The following is a 23,695-nucleotide window of genomic DNA, read 5'->3' as shown; positions in this document are numbered from 1 at the left end:
CTTGGTCACTATAGGAATAAGTATAAGCAAAGCTTTTCTGCATACCAGTCCCAGGCAGTAACTGTAAACATCAGGTATTATCACTGCCTGTAGCACACACTGTCTGCAAAAACATGCTGTTAACTTCAGAAATTGTAGCCTTTTAGCAGAGATTACAACTGAAAATTAAAAATCACTAAATAGGACTGGGTTTTAGCTCAAACCCAGGACATTTGTATAGAAGACAAATTGAGGTAAGATAATAGCATGAATTATAATTAGTAATGAAGTAGCAAGGCATTTAGAAGGAAAAGAAAACAGAAAATATGTTACCACCTGGGTCACACTCCTGAGATATTTTCACATTACTAGTAAATAGTGTGAAGCTAGAAGAAATAGGCTGCTTGAATAGTTTGGTGAAGATCATGATTCGTATTAGAGAGAACCATTTAGCCAGACATTGAACAGACAGCTGAAGAGAAACTGTACTGAATTAGGTACTAGAAAATGTGGTAATATGCTTATACAAATGTCTTTGGAGAAGAAAAATACCGGTGACTGTGATGAAAACAGGAAAAACAAATGGATACAAATTTGACAAGAGGAGAACGAATTGTCATCAGTAAAGAGAGGAATATTTTGAGAAAATTATTTTATGGTTTTCAGGATTTCAGACTTAGTAAAAGCAAAACCACAATTTATGCTTTGTAATTGCTGGAATTTGGTAAAAACGCAGAGCATACACAAGTAACTGTAAGAGACAAAATCTAACAAAACCTGCTACATCCAAATTAAAAAGACATCCCTCCTTAAATCAATAGCAATGTGTTTCACTGATTTGTGCTTCTGTACCAGAGAACTCTTATCCTGGAGTTTTGCCTTTTAACAGCATAGACCTTGTTAGAAATTTTTACTTTTAAAGCCATCATGCTGGTATTGGCAGGGGTACATTTAATTTTCCTCGTAGTAGCTCTAGCTACTATGAAGAAAATGGTGCTATGTTTTGGATTTGTGTTGAAAAGAGTGTTGATAACATACAGATGTTTTAGCTGCTGCTGATCAGTGCTCGCACAGAGACAAGGCCTCTTCTTCTCCTTAACCCACCCTAACAGCCAGTAGGTTAGGGGTGCACAAGAAGTCAGGAGGGGACACACCTGGGACAGCTGACCCCAGCTGAACAGAAACATATCCTGTAACATATGATGTCATGCTCAGCAATAAAACCCAGGGGGAAGCAGGAGCAAAGTGGAACATTTGGAGTGATAGTGTTTATCTTCCCAAAGTACCCATTACTCCTGTGGAAGCCCTACTTTTTGGAGACAGCTGAACATCTGCCTGACTGTGGGAAGCAGTGAATGAATTCCTTGTTTTGCTTTGCTCATGCATGCAGCTGGTTTTCTCAATTTACCTTTCCGATTCTCTTCTTCATCCGACTGTGGGGTGGAGTGAGCAAGCAGCTGTGGGCGTCTGAGCTGATGTCTGACAACCATGACAACCATTTGTAGAGGATACCTAAATGTACACAGATATGTAAAAGAACTAAAAATCTTAAATATAGTTCATAAATTAATGTTGAGCTATTGAAGATTTCCTAGCAACAGGTTGAATTCAATTAGATATATTCCAGAAAAAAAAAGTCAAGGAAGCATTCTTTGCACAGTCTTAATCAGTGTGCCTGAAATTCTTGTACTATCAGTGGTTAGGAAGATCTACTTCTGTTGTTCTACAATTAAGTCAAAACATGATAATTTACTTTTAAAATCATTGAAATATAGCACACAAGACATTTCAACTCCAATATAAAAGGAGGATATACTGGAAGCTTCTTTTCTCTGTTTTGGTTTTATACAATTATTTTTAAAGACCTAAGGGCATTGCAACTACTCCTGAAAAATTTCATGAAGAAGGGAATGATGCACATTCTGAAAGGAGAATATGTTTCAAGCATTATTAGGAAGTCCTTAGGCCCTAGGCCATTGAAGCACCTCAGGATGTACTTAACTGAAAACATTAGCAGTCTGACCGAAATCGGTAAGCCTAATTCTATAGATCTTCTGTTTCTGAATTCCTGGGGCATATTTCAAAGCACATAAAAAGTGTCAGTTTATTTTAAGAGTACTTGATACTCTCTGCAGTGTAAATGAACTGAAGAAACTCAATAAATTCTTTAACTAAGAAAAGAAGTATTCTGCTTAAATGTCCTTTTATTTAGTTTAGATATCTGTCAAAGTTCTAAAATAAGAGAAGTGATTTTAGATTTGTCTTACATTCAGTCCACAGAGATAGCAAGAAAGAGCAAAAGCAGCTTCATTACTGCTCATACAACTGAAAATATGATAAATAATGACTAATTTTCTCACTGCGAATTACTGTATTATCTGGTAATTTGATGACACAGTAAATCATCACAGCAATTAGTCAGGTCTGTTGTCCTTTCGTTGAAATAAACATTTGTTGCAACTGTGTTTATATGCATATACACAATTAGAGAATTAGAGACTGCTATGGAGGGAGTGTTTAGAAGATTGATAAATCAGACATGTCTTAAAGTTGTAAAAAAATGTATTCAATTAATTCACCTACAGCACATGGCGCAAATAGCTAGATCTTACCAATTATTAGTCATCATTAGTACATGCACAACAATGACAAATTCTAACTATAATAGCCTACATTAGTAGCACGTCTGTGCCACAAAGTCAATTCTGATGGCTACTGTCTGTGACACTCCTCAGTTGCAGAGGTCATGAAGATTAGATTTGAGAGCTATTTGGTGAAAAAAATCAGTATAGTAGTTAGCTCATCCTGTTTCTATTTTTGCTCAGTCATCCTTGGGTTTGTTCCACCTCAACATGAGAAACTTTTTTACTGTGAGGGTGACAGAGCACTGGCACAGGTTGCCCAGGGAGGTTGTGGAGTCTCCTCTGAAGAATTTCAAAACCCACCTGGACATGTTCTTGTGTGGCCTGCCTTAGGGGATCCTGCTCTGGCAAGGAGGTTGGACTAGATGATCTTTCAAGGTCCCTTCCAACTCCTAATGTTCTATGATTTTATAATTCTAGTCTCTTTCTAAGAGAGGGTATCTCATCTGCTCCTAGTGACACTTGTCTTGTTTTTTTAGTTTTTTCAGCTATGTCTCTCTGCTCCACAGAAATTTTATCTATTTATTTGTTTGTGTTTGTATGTCTTCTAAAGGAGTGTGTGTACATGAAATGCAGATCTCTGATTTTCAAGGCCACACATGTCATAGCATCTGAATTTTCACTTCTCAAATCTTGCAACTCAACAGCATTTTCATAGTCTTCCGTGTTCAGTCTTCCTTGCTCATCCCTGGTTGGAAGACCAAACACAATGTACAGATTTCCTTTTTTCTGTCTTCTGTCAGATGGTTGAATCCCAAAGGCTTTTTAATCTGCACTCGGCTATTGCTGGTATTATCGTATCATGTTCATAGACATGACTGTATTTACAGTTCAGGAAACTTCAGGAGGGTTCTCCAGTCCTGGTGTGTATTATCCAAATTCCACTCTCTTAAACACTGACATCTGAAAAAACATCTTTTAAGTTTGTCACGACAAGATATAGAATCATAGGATGGTTTGGGTTGGAAAGGACCTTAAAGATTGTCTAGTTTTAGCTCCCTCTGTCATCAGCAGGGACAATATCACAATATACCTGCCCTGACCTTTTATACTTCCATAATTATCCATCAATCAGGCTAAATGTATAAATACAGACACTTAAATATTCATCAAATATAAAGGATGAAGATGTTTTCCTCTTTTCTATATAACACCAAAAATAGAGCAAATGTAGTCTTTAAAGCAAGCTGAGCAAGGAGCAGAGAAGTAAGAGTAAGAGGCTTGAAGTACTGTACAGCTTGTTTAGGTTGGAATTAATAAGAGTAGGCAATGATGAGGGCCCTCTGAATCATCTTGAAGGAATCTAATTAGCGCTTAACTTTCATTAAGCAATACCTACCTAACAAGAGTGTACTCAATTATATGCTTTAAGCCTATGCTTACGTATTTGGCTAAACTGCGCAGTGCTAGCATACATGTGGTTGGCAGAGTAGACAAGGGTATTTTTAACTATGCAGATTTACATCAGAAAATGCCAGTTTATCTGAATCAGTATTCTCCCTATCAAGAGCAAAACAGTTTTGATGAAACACTAATTGGAAAAAAAAGAAGACACTGAAACAGATCAAAGCAGCCTAACAGATATTGCTGAAGGCCATAAAATGAGCATGAGTGGAAAGATCTCGCATTGCGTTCACTTGCCCCCAGACTCCACTGGCTGCCTTCTGGGGTCCCAGCAGGGGAAAGCAGTAGGTGTCCACCAATAAAACCCATGATATAAAGGGCTGTTATGAGTCTCCAATTTCAACCCATGGCCTGTCTGGGCGTTGCCACCAGAATCAGTCATGTCAGCCAGTGGTGAGGGAGAGTAAAGCTGCTCCAATAATCCACAACCAGCCAAGGCTACCCTAGTCCCCTGAGGGAGATCTGACCTGCCCATGACAGGCTGCACCACCACCACCAGGACCACAGTGGATGAAGAAGTGTTTTCAATAATTCTCCAAAGTAGCATTTTTCATATTCTGCTAGTCATCCTTCATCCTTTGACATTTTTTTTAGACTTGCATTTTCCAAAAAGAGTTCTTGAAGCCACTCTCAGTTCACATAGCTGATAGAATTCCTAAAACTTTTGATAAATACTACATCTTCAAAAATTAAAAAAAAAACCAAAAAACAGAAAACTGAAGAGTGGGAAGATGATAAAGGGTATTTTCTGAATACATATTATTGTTAAAAATTGGGGTGCATGAGCAGTAAATTTCTATATATGTAAAATAGTTGTAGGACTTTAATTGAGTCTTATTTTTGCAATTAGAGCACTAAAAACTTTAAAAAAAATCTATCTCTGAAATTCATGTTCTTTGGAGCTCTTCTGACTTCATGAATCAATTTATTGGTGAAGAAAGTGAACATTTTACTCTCTGAAGTCTTACAAGATGAATTACTGCTCTCATTACTGAAGTAAAATGCCTTGGGGAAACACAAAGACAAAACACTGGTACCCTCCAGTGATGAATCTTGCTTGTTCTGGAGATCTTTTTGATAAGTTTGTAATTCGGATGCCTAGAAGTGCCAAATCACTTTCTAGGTATTTGTTTTTATTGTAAAGTCCTCTTTCTAAACCATATTGTTGGAATTCTTATGAGTATCCAGAAGTTAACTGACATACCTCTGATTACGATATTTTAGTTTTAAACTTGAATAAAGTTTCCTTATTTTCAGGTGGATATAATCAGTGACTAGCAAGCTTATTCGCTCCCTGATGTTTGCAGTTAAGATCTTTTAAAGGATGCAGAAAAACACTTTTCATGTTTGTAAATAGATGAAAATGTCTGCAAATGTGTATGTTAGAAGATAGATCTTGTAGAAAAGGAGTTTAAAGATACACTTTTTTCCCTTTGGATTTAAACTGATTTAAAACTTTAATTTACTTCTAAATTAAAATACTGTGTCAGTATCTTTGGTCAAAGGTTCATATCAATTTTACAAAAATGCTGAAGAAATATTATGCTTAGTTATTGTGGTTGCTAGTAGTTTATAAATAGAGACTGTATGATTTTTGAGACTTAAGTTGATAAGACTGTAATGAAAGCTATTTGTCTCTGCCAGATATCACACAGAATTGAATCTCAGAATCACAAAATGGCTGAGGTTGGAAGGCATCTCCAAGGAGGGAGACTCCACAACCTCCCTGGGCAACCTAATTCAATGCTCAGACGCCTTCACAGTTAAAAAATATTTCTTCATGTTCAGAGGGAATCTCCTGTGTTTCAGTTTGTGCCCATTGCCTACAGCCCCGTCACTGCGCACCACTGAAAAAGACCTGTCTTTATTTTCCTCCCTGCTCCTTTTTCCTCCTTCCCCTGCTTAGGTATTTTAGTTGAGAGATATTTAAGCCTCTTAGTAAAATATAAGTAAGATTTATTTTACAATTTTGGGCATAACTGAGAGATTTATTTTTCTTATTTCATGGAATAACCATGACTGTGTCTAGCTGCACACACACATACACACTTATATACTTATTGTGCTTTCATTTCATTTTTTTCTTCTATTAATCGTATAACATCACATGATCTAATTTGATTTTTTTCGGTTAAAGAGCTTCAGAGGTAACCACCCTAGTAGAGGGAATGCATTTGGAAGCTTCCAGGGCACTCTGCAGGTAACAGCTTCTTGTAGCTGTTTCTTGATTGGCAGGTTCATAACTGGAAACTGCTTCCAGTTGCTACAGGTTGGTTCCTGACAAAAATAAGGCCTGCCTCACTCCCAAGTCAGTTGGACCAGATGACCTCCAGAGGTCCCTTCCAACTTCAAGCATTCTGAAATTCTAGATTGCCATTATTCAGACCATGGGATGCTGGGAGATGCTGGGAGGGCATCAGCCTGTCCCTCGAACTGGACATGAGAGTGGTGTTGTCTATAGGAGGCATGCTCTGTTCAAGACATCCTGTCATCAGGTGCTGGATGAAATAAACGTCTGCATAATATCAGGAGGATAAAGAGGAGATTAAGAGTATCCACAGTGACTCTACAGAGGTGAGAGCCTAAGTCACAGAATGCAGTGAAGGTAGAACAACTAGAGGCTACACCCAAATGAGTGATGGACTGCTCCAGCAGTTGACATCACATATCAGGGGCACTTACACTGCTGGTCTGACTCCAGTAGCTGACACTAGATCCATTCACGCCAGTTGACCTATTAGCTGGCATTCTGGGCACTAATTCTGTGGGACCCTTTCTAGATTCACAGAGCTGTGGCCCTTCCAATTACTTGCAATAAGGACCCACACTCGCTCCAGTAGCTGACTTCACAGGCCACCGACAAATTCTACTCAGATACACACAGGTCTCACCAGCAGCTGGCACTTAGTCCTTGTAGAACAGGTACACACAGGATAGGAAGTCAAATTATACAGAAAGAAAGGTAAGAAAAAATTTAATAAGAAGATATAAGACAGGCCAGGCTGCAGTTATTAGGCACAGTGCTCAGTCAGACAAGTTCACTGATTGCCTCTGTTTACATGCAACTGGCCCCTTTTACACCCTTTTCTGCCTACTCACCACCTTCTGTGTTCACTTCTGCTTTCCCTTCTCCTGCATATATCCTCAGGGATTTGTAGGGTTCTATCAATCCTAAACTACTCCCAGACTGGAGTACCCTAATTTACATTCTTATCTGCTGCAAAGTCCAGGCTGACCTCCGTTGAAGTGGTGCCTGTAGTTTCTTGATAGCCCCCCAGTTTGTATCAGTGGTGTGGTTTGTTTCTTGTCATTGTCACCATTTATGTTTTGTCAGGTCTGTCTATATTTTGCCTCTGATTTCCACCATTTTTCAGTCATAGAATTATAGAATCAATCATAGAATCATAGAATCATAAAATGATTAAGGTTGGAAGGGACCTTGAAGATCATTTAGTTCCAACTCCCCTGCTGCAGGCAGGGACACCTCCCTCCCACTAGACCAGGTTGCTCAAAGCCCCATCCAACCTGGCCTTGAACATTTCCAGGGATGAGGCATCCACAACCTCCTTGGGCAACCTGTTCCAGTGCTTCACCAATTCTTCACGATGAAGAACTTCTTCCTTATATCTAGTCTAAATCTATCTTCTTGTAGTTTCAGGCCATTGCTCCTTGTCCTATCACTACAGGCCCTCGTAAAAAGCCCTTCTCTGCCTTTTCTTTCATGTAGGTCACCCCAAGGCCTTCTCTCCTCCAAGCTGAATAACCCTAACTTCCTTAGCCTGTCCTTATAGCAGAGGTTCTCCAGCCTTCTAATCATCTTCATAGGCCTCCTCTGGACCCGCTCCAGCAGATCCATGTCATTTTCATATTGTGGACTCCAGAACCGGACATACTACTCCAGGTGGGGCCTCACCAGAGCAGAATAGAGGGCGAGAATCACCTCCCGCAACCTGCTGGTCACAATGCTTTTGATGCAGCCCAGGACACAGCTCACTTTTGGGGCTGCAAGTGCACACTGCCTGCTCATGTTGAGCCTCTCATCAACTAACATGGCCAAGTCCTTCTTCTCAGGCCTTCTCCCAGTCTGCTCTCCACTCAGCCTATATTGGTGCTTGGGATTGCATCGACCCAGGTGCAGGACCTTACACTTGGCCTTGTTGAAATTCATGAGGTTGACATGGGCCCACCTCTCAAGGCTGTCAAGGTCCCTCTGAATTATATCACTTCCCTCCAGGGTGTCAGCCACTCCACAGAGTTTGGTGTTGTCAGCAAACTTGCTGAGGGTGCACTCTATCCCACTGTCCATGTTGCTGACAAAGATTTTAGACACCATTGGTCCCATTACCAATCCTTGCTGGACACCACTTGTAACGGGTCTCTACTTGGAGATTGAGCCATTGATCACAACCCTTTGAGTGCAACCATTCAGCCAATTCCTTATCCACTGAGTGGTCCATCTAACAGACTCATATCCTTTCAGTTTAGAAACCACAGTGTTGTGCGGGACAGTGTCAAATTCTTTGCATAAGTCCAGGTGATATCAGTTGCTCTTCCCTTATCCACTGTAACACCAACATAGAAGGCCACCAAGTTTGTCAAACATGGCAAAGTCATGTTGCCTGCCATCAATCACCTTCTCTATATCCATGTGCCCTACAAGCTTTTCCAGGAGGATCTGTTACATTATCTTGCCAGACACAGAGTTAAGTTCCCTGGATCTTCCTTTCTTCCCTTTTTTAAAGATGAGGGTTGTTTCCTCTTTTCCAGTCGATCGGAATCTCTCCAGACTGCCACGATTTCTCAAACAGGATGGGAAATGGCTTATGACTTCATCTGCCAGTTCCTTCAGGACCTGTGGATGGATCCTGTCAGGTCCCATGGACTTGTGAAGCTTCAGGTTCTTTAGATGGGTCCAAACCTGGTCTTCACTCACAGTGGGGGATTCTTCAGCACCCCAATCTCTGCCTATCCTCTCTGCAACTGGGGCAGTGTGGCTGGAGTCCTTGCCAGTGAAGACTGAAGTAAAAAAGTCATTGAGCGCCTCAGCCTTTTCAATATCCTGCATGACCAGCTCCCCTATTTCCTTCCAGAGTGTGCCTACCTTTCCTCTAGTTTTCCTTTTATCCCTGTTGTATCTATAGAAGCCTTTCTCATTGTCCTTGACATCCCTAGCCAATCCCTACCAACAGGGCTTTAGCTTTCCTAACTTGATCCCTGGCTACTCAGTCAACCTCTCTGTAATCCTCCCAGGTTACGCATCCTCTCTTCCATGCTCTCTGGACTACTATTTTTTTTTTTTTGCATTTGAGAGTGTCCAGAAGCTCCTTGTTCATCTATGTAAGCCACTTGGTGATTTTACCAGTCTTCCTGTTTATTGGAATGCATACCTCTTGGGCTTGAAGGAGGTGATCCTTGAATATTAACCAGCTTTCTTGGGCCTCTCTTCCCTCCAGGACTTTATCTCATGGAATTCCACTAAGCAGATCCCTGAGGCTGTCAAAATCAGTCCTCCTGAAATCCAGGGCCATGAGTTTACTGCTCTCCTTTCTCACTGCCCTAAAGATCCTGAAAGCTGCCATTTCATGGTCACTGCAGCCAAGGCTGCCCTTGAGCTGCACACTTCCAACAAGCCCCTTCTTTTTGGAAAGAACAAGGTCGAGTAAAGCACCTCTTCTAATAGGGTCCTCTACCACTTGGAGAAGGAATTTGTCAATGACACCTTCCAGGAACCTCCTGGATTGCTTGTGCCTTTCTGTGTTGTCACTCAAACAGATATCAGGATGGTTGAAGTCCTCCATTAGGATCAGGGCTTGTGAGCATGAGGCCTCTTCAGTCTCTCTATAGAGAGCCTCGTCCCATTGATCATGCTGGTCTGGTGGCCAGCAGCAGATGCCCATTACAATGTCACCTGCCATTGCCTTCCGTTTGATCCTGATGCATAAATTCTCGGTCATTTCCTCATCCATCCCCCAACAGAGCTCTGTGGACTCCAGCCTGTCACTGATATAAAGGGCAACACCTCCTTCCCTTCTTCCCTGCCTGTCCCTCTTAAATGGCTGATATTCTTCCATTCCCACACTCCAGTCATAGGTGTCATCCCACCATGTTTCTGTGACTCTAATGATATCATAGTCCTGTAAGTGAGCATTTATCTCTAACTCCTCTTGCTTATTCCTCACACTACGCACATTCACGTAAAGGCACTTTAGTTAAGTCCTTGTTGCAGGTGACTTGCTGACTCGTAATTACTCCTCCAGTACTTCAGGTGCTCTCAATCCTGTCTGTAATCCATCAATAGCACTTACATCTTTGCTGCCACATGGATCTGACTTAAATGAAATGGCAGAGTGAGAGTCCTCTCTAGTCCACCATCCTACAAGCCCTGGCATGCTTCCCTTGGGCTTATTCCTAACAGGCCCAGTTATCTCCCCTTCTCCCTTCAGATATAGTTTAAAGTGCTGCAAATGAGCCCTGCTAGTTCCTGCCCCAAAATTCTTTTCCCCCTATGAGACACATGCATTCCATCTGCCACCAGCAGGCCATATAGCAGCCTATGATAAAAAAATTCAGAGTTCTACCAATAACACCAGTCCCAGAGCCATGACCTGAACTATTGTCTCTTCCTGTTAATTACTTCATTCTTGATTGCTACTGGAGGGATAGAGGAGAGCACAACTTGTGCTCCTGATCCCTTAAGCCGCTCTCCCAAGGCTCTAAAATCTCTCTTAACTGATTTTGGTCTCTTTCTAACCACTTCATCTCTACTCACCTGAAATATCAAAAGGGGATAATAATCAGAGGGGTTTACAAAGGAAGAAAGTTTGCCCAACACGTCCTTAATCCATGCCCCAGGGAGGCAGCAGACTTCCCTGTGAGGTGGAGCAGGACAATATACTGGAGTCTCTGTCCCCCTCAGGAAAGAGTCACCCACAACATAACCCATCTGGTTTTCTTTTTGGAGCCAGTTGTGATGCTGCATCTATGGCGACTCTGTCTTGGTGGCACTTTTGGCCTGCATGAACCATCCTCCTCTACAACAGCCAGTTTCTACTGCAGGACCCCATACCTGTTCTGCAAGGACAACTGGGAAGGTCCCAGGAGCAGGAACCTGTTTCCATTGCTTCCCTTCTCTGATGTCCCCTCCTAATGCCTGGTCACAATAAGGGAAGGAATCCTTCGATTTATGTGGGTCCTCAACCTGCTTCCTTTCTCTCAGTGAGTGGGTCCACTAGTCAATCTCTCTCTCACACTCCGTAATACTCCTCAACCTCTCCACTTCATCCTTCAGCTCAACCACCAGGCTGAGCAGATCATTCACCTGTTCACATCCAACACACGTTGTCTTCACTGCCCTCCATCAAAAGTGCCAGGCTCTGGTACTCTCTGCAGCCAGGGCCCTGGATGCCTACATGTTTGTGTGAGGCCTCTGTCTGGGTGCCCACGGTTTTTCTAACAACTTTTTTCCTTCGTTTCCAAATTGAGTCCCCAGTCAGATAACCTTGCTGAAACATTCTTATACTCCTATGTGCTCTCATCGCTTAGTGTGACTGCACAGATCCAGTTCTCATTGCTGCTTCCTTTATCATTTGTTGGCCAGGTTTCTGTGCCTGCATGTTCTTGTTTATAGCTTCCTCCTTTTTTAATTTTCCTTTTTTTTGCATTGAAAAATGTCCTTGAACAGATACCCTTAAAGAAACGGACATTCTCCTTCACTTCCTCAATAATCTTTGGGAAATTAACATATTTGCAGAAAGGTGATGCATAAGATGAGGTAAGAGCTTGAGGCAGTACTTAATCTCATAGGGCTTGTGTACTCTCCAAAAAGATAAATTGTCCATCAAAGCCACATACGTATATGAAGGAAACAGGAAGATCCACTTATAATGATACTCTGTTGAAACATAACACTCAAATACGTCTTCACGCAGAATTATCTGGTAATGTGTCCTCCCATCATATTAATTCAAGAAATAAAGCTCTTTAAACCCACAAGATTTATGAAAGTTAGGGTTTCATTAAGAAAAAGAGTGTTGAAAAACAGAAAATTTGATTTGAATTTGACTAATTGCCGAGGCTGATGGCAAGAGGTTGATGTTAATGTGAGTTATTTGCACAAGCTAGTAAAAATTTAATATCGGCTTAATTCTGTTATTACAAAGCAAATAAAATTTCACCTAGCTAAAGCACAGCAAAATTATTAAACTGTGATGTAAAGACTTCTCAGAGGTGAATTAAATCTTCAATGAGTCTGAATTATCACTTAGAATTAATCATCTCCAATTGAGGACTCCTCTACCATGTCCCACCTCTGCCTACCAGGAAAGCACAATTGTCTCACTACAAACACACAAATATCTTACAGAGTCAGGAGACCCAGAATAATTGTAAGATCTTTTTCCCTCATGTAAATGACATTTTAACCTGCTTTAAAAACTGAATGAAACACAGTCTCCTACTTCTGTGTTTCAAGAACTTTGGGTCTTGTGCTTACAAAAGGTGGCCAGTGGTTGATGCAAAGGCTGGTAAATCTGTGAATTATCATTTCTTTTCTGAGGGAGAAGAAATTATTTGATCTAATAAAAAATTCTTAGACTTGAAATTTATGGACTTAAAATTACTGTTTATTAATTTATTTTAAAATATCATATTCAGAGAGAGATTAGCAGAAGCAGAATATAATTGAGTCTTTAAGCACCAAAAAAAAAGAGACTAGATTTAAATCCATAAATTAGTTGTTGATTTATACATGAATTTACATCTTGTTACCGCAGCCATCCGGCATTTTCAATTAAGGAAGTACAGATTTTTGAGAACTATTTATGACATGCAGCTCTTTTTACAGGTTCACAATTGTTTGAATAAGAAAAAAAAATAGAGAGATTTTCAGTTTAGATTTCTTAGATAAGTACAAAAAGAACTACTTGCAAGAAAAAAAAAGGACTGCAAAGAAATATATAGTATATTTTGATTTCTTTTATGTCATGAAATGCAAATTATGTTTTAATCCACAATACACGGTTGTTAAAGCAGCAGGAAGTCTTCAAATCTATAAGACTTAGAAATAATAAAAATATTTTAATGAATATTTATTGCACATTTACCATGTATAAAATCTAAAGTAAAACCATATCATAATACCAATTCATGTAGATGAAATAAGCCAAAAGCTGTTATTTAAAGTATTGCAGCTTCAATTAAACGATGGATTTTCTTGCCTGAATTTGAACTCTCTTTTAGTACAACAAAAGATGTTTTGAGAAGATTGTTGACTATATCTAATGGTACATTAGATATTTCTTTCAAAATTCATTGTCATTATCCTGCCTGAATTATCCTACATGTATTTGTTGTTGGCATTTAACACTAATGTCATGAAATAAAAATTGAGTAAGACTGTGATTAATGAAAAATGAGAATAAAATACTGGGGTGTTCTTCCCAAGACCATTAGAAAATGAAACCTAAAAGTTAACATCGGCATGAGACAACTGTGGCCGTTGGCAAAACTAGTTTTGAAAACAAATATATTTCACACTCTGCCATGAACAGTCAGTTTCCATTTACAGATTTCCACAGTTGTGGGTGAAGATAGACTGGGACAAAGGCAGAGATTCAATAAAAAGCAGAGGATGCCTTCCCTTCTTGCCACCAGGGAGTAGGGGAGGACCTCAGAGAGGGAAGGGAATGGAAACAAGTCCCTCTTCAGGGAGGTAGGCAAATACCCTTCTGACCTCCCTCACCTTCCCAGTTGTCCTTGCAGAACAGGTATGAGGTCCTGCAGGAGAAACTGGCTGTTGTAGAGGAGGATGGTTCATGCAGGCCAAAAGTATCACCAAGACTGAGTTGCCATAGACACAGCATCACAACTGGCCCCAAAAAGAAAACCAGATGGGTTATGCTGTGGGTGACTATTTCCTGAGGGGGACAGAGACCCCAGTATATTGTTCTGATCCACCTCACAGGGAAGTCTGCTGCCTCCCTGGGGCATGGATTAAGGACGTGTTGGGCAAACTTCCTACCTTTGTAAACCCCTCTGATTATTACTTCCTTTTGATATTTCATGTGGGTAGTGATGAAGTGGTTACAAGAAGCCTAGATCAATTAAGAGAGAATTTAGAGCCTTAGGAGAGCGGCTTAAGGGATTAGGAGGACAAGTTTTGTGTTCTCCTCTGTCCCTCCAGTGGCAATTATGAATGAGAGAATTAACAGAAAGAGCCATCAGATCAATTCATGGCTCCAGGACTGGTGTTATCAACAGTATTTTACTTTTTTTTTTGATCATAGGCTGCTATAAAAGACACTTAGCCTGATGGCAATAAATGGGATACACCTGTTCCAGAGGGGTAAAAGAATCTTGGGGCAGCAGTTAGCAGGGCTCAGTGACAGGGCTTTAAACTAAATATGAAGGGGGAAGGGGAGATAACTGGGCTTGTTAGGAATAAGCCCAAGGGAAGCCTGTCAGGGCCTGTAGGACGTGAGGATTAGTGAGGACTGGTGAGGAGTCTTGCTCTGCCATTTCAGTGGAGACAAGAGATAGACATGTAATGGAAAATAAGGGGGAAGTGTTGTTAGTCGTGGTTTAGAAATCGTGGAAACACCTGAGAAAAATCTGGTAGGAAATCAAGACCACAGTCACAAAAAAGTGTTGGGATCAGTAGCTCATCTGAAGGGCTTTTATACCACCACATGCAATTTGAGCAACAAACGGGGAGCTTGAATCCATGATGCAACAGGAAAAGTATGACATAGTGACTATCACAGAAACATGGTGGGGTGTGTCACACAAGTGGAGTGTAGTCGATGGCTACAAGCTCTTCAGGAGGAATAGACAGGGAAGGAGATGCAATGGGGTGGTCCTGTGTGTTAGGAACTGTTATGAATGCTAAGAACTTAAGTATAGTGACGATGGGGTCAAGAGCGTCTGGACTAGGTTAAGGGGGAAGGCCAATAAAGCTGATAATTGTTGTGGGAATCTGCTACAGACCTGCCAATGAGAGCAGTGAGGTGGATGAAGCATTCTATAAGCACTTGGAGAAATCTCACAGTCACCTGCTGTTGTTCTCATGGGGGACTTCAATTTCCCAGGTATCTGCTAGAAATACAATACAGCAGAGATGGAACAATCCAGGAGGTTCCTGGAATGCTGGTAAGTGAACCGACCAGGGAAGGTGCCCTGCTGGACCTCCTGTTTGTGAACAGAGAAGTTTTGTGGAGGATGTGGCAGCTGGAGGCCATCTAGGGAACAGTGACCATGAAATGATCAAGTTCTCTATTTTTAGAGATGTTAGGAGGGGGTACAACAAAACTGTCGTTTAGGACTTCCGAAGGGCAGACTTTGACTTATTTAGGAGGTTACTTGACAGAAACCCTTGGGAGTCAGTTTTGAAGTGTATAGGAGTCAAGGAAGGCTGGACACTTTTAAGAAGGAAATCTTAAAGGCACAGGAGCAGACCATCCCCACATGTCATAAAATGAGCCAGCAGCAGAGACCAGCCTTGCTAAATAGGGAGATTTGGCTGAAAATCAGGGGAAAACAGAGAGTTTTATGGCCTCTGGAAGAGGAGGAAGGGCACTCATAATGACTACAAGAATATTGTTACGTTATGCAGGGAAATAATTAGAAGGCCAAAGGCCAGCTAGAAATTAATCTGGTGTTGGAGGTAAAGAATCCAGGAGGAAATATGGTAACCAAAGGTAAGGGTGAGGTGTTTAATGCCTTCTTTGCCTCGGTCTTTAATAATAGAAACACTTTTACTGAGGAAAACCAGCCCCCCAAGACAAGAGACAGGGGCCAGGAGCAAAATGTGCCCCCCCCACAATCCAAGAGGAGACGATCAGTGACCTGCTGCTCCACATCTATGTGCACAAATCTATGGACCCAGATAGGAATCATCCTAGAGATGGTGAGGATGCTCACCAAGGCACTGTCCATCGCTTATCAGCAGTCCTGGCTGACTAGGTATGTCCCAGCTGATTGGAAGTCAGGCAGTATAACACCCAGCTATATGAAGGGACGGAGGAATGATCTGGGAAATTACAGGCCTGCCAGTTTGACTTTGGTGCCAGAGAAGCTGATGGAGCAGATCATCCTGAGTTCCATTATGCAACACATGCAAAACAACCAGGTAATGAGATCCAGTCAGCAAGGGTTTGTGAAGGGCAGATCCTGTTTAACAAACCTGATCTCCTTCTATGACAGGGTGACCCGCTTGTTGGATGAGGGAAAGGCTGTGGATGTTGTCTACCTTGACTTTAATATGACATTTGACACTGCTGCCCACAGCATTCTCCTAGAAAAATTGACAGCTTTGGCTTGGATGGACATACGTTTTGCTGGGTAACAAAGCTAGTTAGATGGCTGAATTCAAAGAGTTGTGACGAATAGAGTTAAATCTAGTTGGTGGCTGGTCAGGAGTGGTGTCCCCCAAGATTCAGTACTGAGGGCACTCCTATTTAACATTTTCATCAATGATTTGGATAAGGGGATGGAGTGCACCCTTAGTTAATCTGCAGATGACACCAAGCTGCTTGAGGGTAGGGAGACTCTACAGGGGGATCTAGATAGGCTGGATCAGTGGGGCAAGGCCAACCTCATGAAATTCAATAAGGCCAAATGCACTTCAGCCACAACAACCCCCATCAGTGCTGCAGGCTTGAGGAGGAGTGGTTGGAGAGCTGCCAGACAGGGAGAAACCTGGGATTATTGATGGACAGCTGGCTGAACATGAGCCAGCAGTGTGCCCAGGTGGCCAAGGTGGTCAACGGCATCCTGGCCTGTATCAGCAATAGTGTAGTCAGCAGGAGCAGGGAGGTGATCATTCCCCTGTACTCAGCTTTGAGTACTGTGAGTACTGTGTCCAGTTTTAAGCCCCTCACCAAAAGAGGGACACTGAGGAGCTGGAAAGATTACAGAGGTGGGCTGCCAGGCTAGTAAAGGATTTGGAGCATGTGTCCTACAAGAATGGCTAAGGAATCTGGATCTGTTTAGCCTGAAGAAGAGGAGACTGAGGGGAGACCTTATTGCTCTCTACCTGAAAGGTGGATGTAACGAGATGGGGATTGGTCTGTTCTTCCTAGTGACAAATGACAAGACAAGGGAAAATGGCCAGGGAAGTTTCAGGTTGGATATTAGGAAGAATTTCTTTACTGAGAGGGTTGTCAGCCATTGGAACAGCCTGCCTAGGGAGGTGGTTGAGTTGCCATCCCTGAAGGTGTTTAAGAGATGTGCTGAGGCACATGGTTTAGTGTTGTTGATAGGGCTAGGACAAAGGTTGGACTCAATGATCTGGAAGGTCTCTTCTAGCTGAAACTCTTCTATGATTCTAAAGGCCCAACATAGTCAGTCTGCAACCTTTTTATGTAATTTCATTAGCCAAGGCCAAATTGATGTTAGTATGGTCCCATCAAGGCTGGTCAGCAACTAGTGGTTTACACTGAACATCATTTAAGAAAAGTCAAGTGCACACACTTCCTAAACGGAAATGTGGTGCTTTGAATAGCTAAAAGAGTCTTAGAATTAAGACAACTTTGTCATACAGGAATATTGCTCATTTTCTTCCTGAAGTAATGTTTCAGGAAAAAAACTTAAAATGTAGTGACAAAATATAGATCAATCTTCACAAAGATGAAGATGAAAATAAGATCAAGGAAAAGGAGATGCATGTGACAAGTACAGACTTCATAATAAACAAATATTTAAGAAATAGTACATATACAGAAAACTTAGTCTGAATCAGAAATTGCAGAGCACAGTGACTCTGTAACTGTTTGTTTGTTCTGTACACAATAAAATTGACAATCCCTTCAACGTAAGTAAACAACAGAAAATAAACGTTTTGCTGAAGTTCACCTGAAGCCTGAAGGGATACAAGGTTAAAACAACCTACCTTTCATTCCTTTCAGCTCTGACTTGTATTCCACAGAGAATTTTCCTCAGTAGTGAGTCCAAAATAAAATGTGAAGAGGTTCCAACCTCTTCTCTATAGATTCTATTTAATATTAGCAAGTGGAGGTATTCGTTCTTAATGTAGAACAGGTCACTTGAGACATCAGTATTGTCCTTAGAGTGAAAGGATTTCAGGAAAGTTATTTTGGGGCATCTAAAAAAAAAAAAAGAAACTGTTTTTTATAAAAAACTATTATCTCAATGACACCATTACCTTTTTTTTTTAAAGAAACATCCAAGTTTCCTGGTCTCTTTCAGCAATGGCACTTACCAGCTTTGTCAGCAGCAGAGACAGTTTTGATTTTTATATTATTTCTGTACTATCCTTTCAGAAAAATACCCTTTGAAAAATGGAAGAAACGAGCTCAGATCAGAAAGAGCATTTGTTACTTTACATAATACTAAATAAAATATTTGTCATTGCCAGTTAAAAATAACTATAAACCAATGCTTTTATGGAGGCATCTTGAAAAATACATAAGGAAGGTCAACTATATTTAGAATAGTAGAATAAGGCCCTGCTAAAAAAATCTAAATCTATCTTTTATTCTTTGTGTATCTTCTCTTTCTTTTTCTTCTAAAATAATGAGCATAACAACGTAATACATTACCTTGAGTCAGGCCCTGTGTTTCAGGAACTAAAATGGGCTGGAAGTGGTAAAGAATCTATTCTGTTAAATGTTTATTTTTATCTGTCTTTCCTGATACAGAAAATGTTTCAACTAATGATTTTAAATTACTAGAAGGAAAGCTCCTATAAGAATAAATTATTCACATTCATAAAGTGTATTTGAAGTATACAAGCAGCTTAAAAAGAAAAAAAAATTGTTAGAAGTATCGCTTTTAAAAGAAAGGAGTTTATTCGATTTTTTCAAAGAAAAAAATCTTACATATGGTTGTTGATTGAGCTGTTTTGGTAACATCTTGTTTGTTGTCTTAATAAAAAGAACATATATTTTTAAAATATGTATCATTCAATGTTCTGGGAGAATGGATATTTCATTTAAAATATTATGAAAAAATATGCAAATATTTTATGCACAAATATCTAGTTCCACAAATCTGCAAGATGTGATAAACTGCACATGGTGGTTAAAAAGGATATTTCCGAATCATTTGTGAATATATAACTACAATTTTGATTCTGATCTCATCCCTTATAGAAAAACTTATGATGACTTTTTGTTTCATTCTTATTATTATGATTTTTCCTGTTTCATAGACTGCTCATTATTCTGCTAGTTGCAAAGTGAATTGGTGTAAGCCTATAAACATTAGAATAGAAGATTCGTTATACTTAATTGAAGACGCTATGTATACGAATATGTGTGTGTGTTTTTACAGATGCTAGCAAACTACATATCCCACTTTTCTTGATAGCTATGCTCAGGAACATTTTTTTATTTTTAATTGCTGGATTAAAGGATTAACAATGTAGTGCGTCTGCCTTCTAAAATAATTTTGAGTTGAGGGGAAAAATAAAAAACTATAAAATATTATATTGTCTTCTACTTTAGCAACCATGTAGGGCACAGTACACATAAAAACTGTTCTCTTGTTTGTTTGCCCAGTTTTTAATAATGTCAGGATACAGAAATTTCATTGCAGTAAGAAAAATAGCCGATTTTCAGTAACCAATCCATTATACCTAAGAAGGCAAAATGCAAGATCTCTCTTGTTAGACAGAATTAAAAAAGTAAATCTGAGTAGGTGGGAATTTGTGTGTGAGTAATAATGAGAATGCAGTCATCTTTCTTATTTAGATAGTTTTCTATAGAAAAAAAAGTGCTTTTGTTGTCTGTCTTCAAGCATGGAGAATTATATAGGTTAAAAAATAGCAGTAGAAATATGTCTTCCTTGAACTCTCTGAGTTACTTTTTTTCTAGTAACTTCAACAAAAGTAGTCAAGAAAAATATATATGCAGAGATTATTTCAGACACTGAAAATATAATGAAAGCTACACTAGATTTTGGCTTTCTTCAGAAGAATGACCTCACAATCTGCTCTAGCAAGTAAACTTTCTGTGAACTGGTGCCATGAAAAATGTAAGTAGCTAAAGGGAGACTAATCAGCACCAAATTCAGATAACTGTTTTAACTGTCAATAACAGTGTCTGTATGTAAGCAATGTGATTAAACTTTGGTTAAAGTCAATGAAGTTTTAGGTAAAATAGTCAATGAGATTTAGCATATGATTTACTAGATCAAAGGGAAACTTAATTTGCTCAACTACACATAGATGTCTAGAGATAGTCATCTGGAGCATGCTGGTGGGCATCCAGCTGCCTTTTCAAAATACTACAGGTCCCCTGTATCTGCAACCTTCTTGACAATGTCTCAGACACCTAGAGCATTGCAAAAGGTCTCCACATTCATGTGTCTGGGCAAAGGCATAGTCTGCCTTAGGGTAAGGTGAGTAACTCTTCAGCCTCAAAGGAGATGAAGATACCGACTGTGAACATCCATTATGATTAACAGCAACTCAGGTACTTAGATCACTTAAGATACCTAAATTTGGCTGTCTCAAGTAAATCTGAATCACATCCTTATCACCTGAAGCAGTTAACAGCAACAAAATAAAGTAAATTTGTGTGTAATCTTCCCTAATTCCACTGGGGATACTTCTCTGTAAGCCCCACTATACCTTACAGAAAAAGTCACGGATGGAAATGCCTTGGGGTATCATGTTGCAGACATGAGTTGTCTAGTGCTGATGATGAATCCTAAGGCATTCCTAATTGTACCGTTGCTTAAAGGTGGAATTGTAGTAGGTTCTTTTCATCTCAGATCATATTGTTGAAAATGAGGAAAGTTCTGTAGAAACAGTTGATGATCAACCAGAAAGGCAGTAAAAATGCTATTCATAAAAATGTAGGATAATTAGATAATATCGTAAGATACTTAGTTTTACTGCACCTTGTCAAAGAATTCCAGATTTCATTACAAATGTTCAGACAGGCTGAATATAGATCCACCTTGTAAAAATACTTGAAGCTATTCATTTTTGGAATGCGCTGCCCAGGGAAGTGGTGGAGTCACCGTCCCTGGAGGTGTTTAAGGAGAGCCTGGATGTGGCACTTAGTGCCATGGTCTGGCCGACATGAAGGTGTTGGGTCATAGGCTGAACTTGGTGATCTCAGAGATCTTTTCTAGCCTCAACAATTTTGGGATTCTGTGATTTCTGATCCAATCTAAACCTTATTAGAGTCTCAATATCTGTTCCTCTTTCTTTTGGAGAAGGAAGTTATTGCCTAAACCTTTCATTGTTATTGTAGTGCATGACATTTCTCCCTTTCCATACATGTTATAATTGGTCTTTACCTTGACATATTTCCTTCATTTTTGTTTGTATTATAGCATTTTGCAAAGCTCTTTTAATACTTAGATGATTTTCTTGTGGTTTTTCCTGATCTCTTTTCTTGCTATAATTTTGTCCAATATTTATCCTGCAATTATGCCTTCTTGTGCTTTTTGCTCTTACATTACTGTATCTTCTATGTAGGTTCTATTTTGATATCTAAGAAGAGATTCGTCTTCATTTCCCAAGTTCTTTTATTCATTTAGCTTTTATAGTTAACAAATTTGTGTTGTTATTTTAAGTACAGTGAAAAAGTCCTTTAAAAAATAGGGGCAATGGTAGTTTTCATATAAAAATGCAAATAATCCAATTAATGCTTTTTTTGTTCAGTAGATGTAAGGAGTTTTCTACTACATGTGAAAGGACATCTTCAATTACAGAAGACAGAAAGTCTGAAAAAAAAGCATTTTTCATATAGAATCATCTCCACTTGAAGGAGGAAACTTTGATACCTTCCCTGATCTGTTAAAGGGTTTTGACATATATACTAAAAGGCCTTTGTGTCCTCAATAAACTGTTTTCCCTAAACTACACCAATTTAATTTTAAAAGGTATTACCTCTGACTATAAATCTTTCCATGCTTAGGAGTTTTATGGGAAGAAATCTCACATTTTTCAGCTTGGTAAAAATCACTCATACAAACAAATCTAAGGCTTTTTGCAAGCCTGCTATAGTTGCTAGTTTTTTTTTCTCTTGTAGCTCTAAATAATAATACACGTCTTCTAGTGTCTACTGAAAGTGGTGCAATAACACTTGCATTAAAATCTGTTCAACAAATTGGAGGTTTTTTTGCTGTACATATTTCAGAGCTATAAAAGTTAACTGACTTATTCCCTTCCCACAAAGTGCAATATCCATATGTTATTAGTGTTCAACTTTCAAATGCTCTGCTGTGGGACACACCAAAGTTAGAGGGACAGGGTGATAATGAGGGCCCACAGCCTGTTGCTCTGAGATGTGCTGACTACACTGGAACACACCTGAAGACTTATGGAGATGGGCTAGGGCCTTTTGAAGTAATAGAAGCAAAAGGAAATCACCAGTGAAATGTTTCAAATTAATTAAGATATTCCCTCTAAAAAGGTGGCACAGCCAACAGCCCACCTGAAATGCCTCTATACCACAAAGATGATCGGAGGACTAGAGCATATCTCCTGTGAAGAAGGGCTGAGAGAACTGGTATTGGTCATCCTGGAGAAGGTTCTGGTAAGGTCTAATTTTGGCCTTTCAATACTAAAAAACCCAAAAAAACCAACAACCTAACCCCAATCTTTACCTGGTTGCATCATGATTTAAATGTTATCTGTATTGTTTGTGCATCATAGTGATGTTTGAGGGTAATAGTCTTCTGATATTTTTCAGGTTTCTGTAAAACCTGACATCTTGCCTTATTAACAATTTAATGATTTGACTGGTAACTGAGAAGCTAGCAACATGTTTTGTTACACAACATATGTGCAAAATTTTTCTATTCTAAATTAAGCTCAGTTACACTTGGTATCACTGAAATGGAAAAGAAACCACAGCTTTCACATGTTAACAGTCATCACCTGTGTCTGTACAGTATTTCAACACAGAGGTAGTTTGTTTTCTCTCTTTGAACAACAGAAAATACATTACTTAATAGGAACTTCTGTATTATTTCTGATGTAAGTAAATGAATAACAATAGATTGTCATTTATTGATAAAGGAGCTCAGAGTATAATACAAGATATGAATACTCACTTTATTCCTGTTACCTATGAAGTTTGATCACGACACTGGCGATGGGAGGATGGGAGTGCAATTTTCTTTGTGAATCCAAGTAACCCTCCCAAAGACATAGAATATTTTGGGTTGGAAGAGATCTCTTGGAGACCATCTATTCTCCTCTTCAGGTTCTTCTGCTCTATTGACAAGATCGAGAATATACCGTCCAGGACCCTAAGTACTTGATCCTTGGCGTTGGAGCTACATAGGTTACCTTGATATGTTCAGGGTTTCCCTTGTCAGTATTGTGCACGCCCACACAGTTTCCCCTGATTTTGGGGGTAAGAAGTGTCAGTGTGATGGTCTAAACCCTCATTTATAGGGTCCAAAAATCTCTTTTACAACTCATGACCTTCCTTAGAACCCAGAGTTTCATTTTTACGCTACAAGCCCGGACTCTGAGGACCAAAAGCATTTTTGGGGGGTCCCAAGCTACATTTTAGGTTCTGAAGGCTCATTTGTGAGTGCAAAGAGTCTATTTTAGGGTCCAAAGCTTTCTTTTTAGTTTCCAAAGTTTTATTTTTGTGTGCAGTGTGCCGGGCCTGGGGCCCTGGAGTAAAGAAGCAAGGAATGTCAGGGTGCAAGTGTGGTAGTGCTAGCACATAAAACCATAGCAA

The 23,695-nt window shown here is 39.8% G+C and overlaps 1 pseudogene; it reads right to left on the bottom strand.

Annotated features, from left to right (window-relative positions):
• Positions 1 to 1,387: 1,387 nt before the first annotated feature.
• On the bottom strand, positions 1,388 to 10,414 carry LOC104273030 (annotated as a pseudogene).
• Between the last annotated feature and the right edge of the window lie 13,281 nt (positions 10,415 to 23,695).

The sequence above is a fragment of the Apaloderma vittatum genome, unplaced genomic scaffold (assembly GCF_000703405.1).
Source record: "Apaloderma vittatum isolate BGI_N311 unplaced genomic scaffold, ASM70340v1 scaffold3214, whole genome shotgun sequence".
Classification (NCBI taxonomy): domain Eukaryota; kingdom Metazoa; phylum Chordata; class Aves; order Trogoniformes; family Trogonidae; genus Apaloderma; species Apaloderma vittatum.
Note: the sequence above shows the minus strand (reverse complement) of the source record. Positions and strands in the feature narration are given on the sequence as shown.